General features: G+C 36.2%; 1 long non-coding RNA gene across 1 annotated transcript in view; it reads right to left on the bottom strand.

Moving 5' to 3' along the window:
• Positions 1 to 415: 415 nt before the first annotated feature.
• The window catches only part of LOC118020996, a 93564-nt gene continuing 88715 nt past the window's right edge, over positions 416 to 5264 (bottom strand). The window contains exon 3 of the long non-coding RNA XR_004682072.1: positions 416 to 479. This is a non-coding gene — a long non-coding RNA (uncharacterized LOC118020996). The remainder of the gene's footprint in view (positions 480 to 5264) is intronic.

Below are 5264 nucleotides of genomic sequence, written 5' to 3'. Positions count from 1 at the left end.
TGCTGGGCATGGAGCCTGCTTAAGATTCCCTCTGCCCTTCCTCCCACCCTCTCTCTCTCTCTCAAAAACAAAACAAAACAAAACAAAACTCTCCTCTTTTTTTTTTTTTTTGCCTCAGTCCCTTCTTTCTCTTAAATCTTAACTCCTACATGCAATGTCATTTGGAAATTGATTCTCATGTTTTGATTAATCTGTTAATTGGCTATTTGACCTGAACTAATATTACAGTTAAAAACCAAATAGAAAGTAATCTATTAGCTTTTAGATCCTGACACTGGAAAATGTGGAATAGTCTTAAGGTGACAGGAGCTGAAAAACAACTGTGAGAGACAAGTAACATTTACTGTTTAGCTCCATTTTTTGGTTACCCATCCCAGTTTGGACTGGCAGCTTAGCAGTGTTAAGTAAGAACTTACCTACATGGGACCTTAGTTAGCAGCCTGAAGTCAACATGCAGATGCTTTTGTTTGGTTGAAAACCTAGACAAGAATAAGAAAGGAAAATAGAATAAATCCTTAAGATTCCCACTTTGTTTTTTTCCTCTTTCATCTTAAAATTAGTCTAGTTCTCAGCCTAAAGATCACAGCCAAAAACATCTTGGGTTTCTAGCCTGATGTATAAAAGAAAAACACAAAGTAACTTCTCTTGTTATACCAAATTCATAGAAACCAAATAAAATTAGACAATAATACAGGATAATCATGGACAATACTATCACTGTGTAATTTCGCACAAATTTTGTCCCATGAAGTGCATCCTGAATTTCTTTCTGTGACAGTAATTTTTTTAAAGCAATAATTTTCAAAGTTCAAGAAAGATCTTAACATCACTTAGATCTGCTTAAAATATTTCTCTATCTTTCTTTCCTGGTTTCATTGATTTTATCCACCAGTCAAGTTCAACAGACTTATTTTCTACAGAAATACCTGAATAGCTTATTTTTATGACCCAACCAGTGAGTTTTCATGCACATGTACAGTGTAAGGAACTAACCTTTGACTATATGTCAAAATCTATGGCAAATGAATACAAAGACATATTTATTCTTCACATAGGAAATTTTATCTATATTCAAAATATAAAGGGCAAACTGATTATCAGAAAAATAAATTTGATGCATTTAGAATTTCAACTATTAATATATTAAAATATGGGAACATTTAGAACTTTATTTTAAAAGCCAACTAAGACAGGTGCATAATTTTTTAAAGGAATATTGATTAAAAGAAACCTTAATCATGTTATAGAGGTTGAAATTTAATACTCGGAATGAAAAACAACACTACTGGGGCGCCTGGGTGGCTCAGTTGGTTAAGCGACTGTCTTCGGCTCAGGTCATGATCCTGGAGTCCCGGGATCGAGTCCCGCATCGGGCTCCCTGCTCAGCGGGGTGTCTGCTTCTCCCTCTGACCCTCCTCCCTCTCATGTGCTCTCTCTCATTCTCTCTCTCAAATAAATAAATAAAATCTTAAAAAAAAAAAAAGAAAGAAAGAAAAACAACACTACTCAATAGTGCCAACTGAGGTATTAGCATAAGTTATAATAATCTCTATTTTGCTGTTATGTCCTGGTGCTATTATCATGAATTACACCTTCTTTGAAGCCCAGTTTGTCTTTATGGAGGAGCATAGACTTCCCTAAAATTACAACGTATGTGTCATGATGAATTCTGTCCTCCAGAGGGCAGTGCAGTACAAACTCAGAGGACCCTGCAAAAATTAAAAAAAACAAACCCGAAATCCCAAATGTTAACCAATTTCATTCTATTCCAGTGGTAAGGACAACATAGCAAAATTCTTAGGATCTGCTATAATGCCAAAACTCCTGGCTGTAAGATAAAAACTACTGCCAGTTATCCAATTATTTTGACCACGTGTCAATCAATTCAATTTCCTTAATGGAGATTGTTTTAAAAAATAAATTGACTAAACTGATCTTCTGTTGGTTGGATACAGGTCACTAGATTTTATTTAAGAAGACAGTTGACAGAAATGGTTCTGGGACTCTGCAAGACTTTGCTTCAGGTTGTATGAGCTCCTTAAAAAAGAATTCTTCCTCAACATTCCCCCACACAATAGAAGGTACACACTTGATTTTATGAACTTATTTTTTTCCTACTTATGGCTCTCCGAAATCCTTTTCAAAACTAAAAGTTAAACCTACTTACTGCAAATTATAAAAGCAATTATAGTTTTTATACCCTCAAGGACAGTTCTTGCAAAACTCCTAAAGCCTTTGTATTCCTGTTAGGTACTATTTAACAAACGCCAAGTAATATTAAACTTCAAACTCTGGTCAGCCAAGGTAAGGACATTAACCAAGCTCTAATATCATGCTAAAGAATTAAAAGACTTACCAGATGCCTTACATACATTATCTTATTTAATCCTTAAAACAGCCCCATGATTTGGTACTAGTACTTTCCCATTTTACAGGTGAGGGAAATGAGTCATAAAATTAAGCAACATGGTTGATGTTTCATAGCTATATGGCAGGAAAATTAGAAAGAAAATCCTGATCTTTCTAATGCCAAGCAGCTTTTTGTTTGTTTAGTTGACATACAATGTTATATTGGTTTCAGGTGTACAGCATAGTGATTCAATTTCTCTCTATATTATATTATACTATGCTCACCACAGTGTAGCTACCATCTGTCATCATACAGTGCTATTACAATATCATTGGCTAATATTCCCTGTGCTGTGCCTTTTCTTCCAGTACTTATTCATTCCACAACTGGAAATCTATATCTCCCACTCCCCTTCACCCATTTTGCCCACCCCCACCCGCTTCCCTCTGGCAACCTTCTAGTTTGTTCCCTGTATTCATAAGACTGATTCTGTTTTTTATTTGTTTATTCATTTGCTTTGCTTTTTAGATTCCACATATGAGTGAAATTGTATGGTATCTGTCTTTCTCAGTCTGACTTATTTCACTTAACATAATACCATCTAGGTTTATACATGTTATCACAAATGGCAAGATCTCATCCTTTTTTGGACAGTTGTGTAATATTCCATTGTGTGTGTGTGTATTTTTTTCAAAGATTTTATTTGTTTATTTGACAGAGAGAAACAGCGAGAGAGGGAACACAAGCAGGGGGAGTGGGAGAGGGAGAAGCAGGCTCTCCACTGAGCAGCGAGCCTGATGCAGGGCTCGATCCCAGGACCCTGGGATCATGACCCGAGCCGAAGGCAGACGCTTAACGACTGAGCCACCCAGGCGCCGCAATATGTGTGTGTATTTCATCCATTCATCTATTCATGGACACCTCGAATGCTTCCAAATCTTGGCTATTATAAATAATGCTGTAATAAACATAGGAGTGCTTGTATCTTTTCTAAACAGTGTTGTGTTTTTAACCATTGTGTTATTCTGCCTCTGAGTTTGGGGTGATTAGTGTTACGGTGTGACTAATATTATGCTCTAACCAGTTTTGGTAAGGCCAGTCAGATAAACTTTAATGAAGATATAGCACTCTGAAGGTAAATGAGGCACATGTACTGTACCAATTTCTGTTCAGAGAAATGTGTGTTTAACAATGGTTCTCAGGGATGACTGGGGGGCCCAGTCAGTTAAGTGTCTGTCCTTGGCTCAGGTTGTGATCCCAGGTCCTGGGATTGAGTCCCTCATTGGGCTCCTTGCTCAACGGGGAGCCTGCTTCTCCCTGTGCTTGCCGCTCCCCCTGCTTGTGCTTGTTCTCTTTCTCTCTCTCTCTCTCTGACAAACAAATAAATAAAATCTTAAAAAACAAAACAAAACAAACAAACAAAACAAATACAGTGCTTCTCAAAGTGCCCATCCTGGGAACTCATTAGAAAGACAGTTTCTCATGCCCCATCTCTAAACCAGGAAGAGAAGGACTCTAAATCACAAGAAAATCTTATCAATGGAGAAGGCATCAACTTAGATCTGCATAACAAACCTTACTTTTGTTTATATAATTTTCCTGGTAACCTCCAGGTTACCCATAACTGGGCTTCCTGTCCCTCCCCCATCTATTCCTCCTCCCCCAAAGTCTTTCTTTTTGTCTTTAGCTGAAGATAGTATTTAAGATGATGGATTAGGCTATCACTGGACAATTCCTTATTTTCCCATGGCTATCTCCCATGTGTACATGAGGTACACATGTTAATAAATGTGTGCTCATTTTTCTATTGTTAAGCTATCTTTTATTATAGGGGTCTAAGCTAAGAACTCAGAAGGGTAAAGGGGAAATTATTTTCCCTTCCCAAACACTAAAATTGTCAAAAGACTGAGGGTAGAATAGTGGTTGCCAGAACCTAGGGGTGAGGAGTAAGGGGGGCTGCTATTCAGTAGGTCTAAAGTTTCAGTAATGCAAGATAATTACATTGTAGAGATGTGTTCATTGTACCTATAGGTAACAATACTGTACTGTACACTTAAAATTTTGTTAAATGGGTAGATCTCATGTTAAGTGTTCTTACACAACTTAATCTTTTAAAGAATACAAAAAATATATATTTAAAGAGTCACATCGAATAAATTCAGTTTGTACCTTGCTTGAATTTTGATTCACACTAGCCAACTGTGAGAATATAATTTTGAGATAACCAGGAAAGACTGAAAAGGGACTGAACATTAAATAATAAGAAATTATTACTGTGATAATGTTATTGTTCTATTTTTTTTAAAAAGTATCTTAAAGATTCATAGTGAAGTACTTATAATTGAAATAATAGTATGGTGGGATCTGGCTTAAAATAGTCTATTCAAATAATAAAGAGAGATGAAATAGGATGTTGATCATTTTTGAGGCTGAGTGATAGATTTGTGGATTTTTATCATTATCTATTTTTGAATATGTTTGAAAATTTCCATAATTAAAGATTAAAACAAATAAATAAACAAAGACCCCCTGTTTGCCAGAACTCTTTGTAAATATTGCAGACTTCCTGAAGAATGAACTATAAGGATGAAATTCATCAACAAAATATTTTCAGTATATCATAATATATCATTCCTAATGTCTAGTGAATTCAAATAATATGAAGGTGCAGACAGTTCAAAACTTAAAGTAGACTTATCTTTGTTCACAAGACAATGGAAATGAGCAAAATACATGGAGCTGGCTTTAGTAATAGTTCATTCTAAGCCACATGATTTGAGAATCTTGATGAGAAAGCCTGTTGAGTTCAAAGTTAGAAGCCATTATTGCCACAGGCGGTCTGCTTCTTCTCTGAAGAAGAAGAGGAGGAGGAGGAGGAGGAGGAGGAGGAGGAGGAGGAGGAGGAGGAGGAGGA

This window comes from Mirounga leonina, unplaced genomic scaffold (assembly GCF_011800145.1).
Source record: "Mirounga leonina isolate KUSES-001 unplaced genomic scaffold, KU_Mleo_1.0 Mir_174, whole genome shotgun sequence".
NCBI lineage: Eukaryota > Metazoa > Chordata > Mammalia > Carnivora > Phocidae > Mirounga > Mirounga leonina.
Note: the sequence above shows the minus strand (reverse complement) of the source record. Positions and strands in the feature narration are given on the sequence as shown.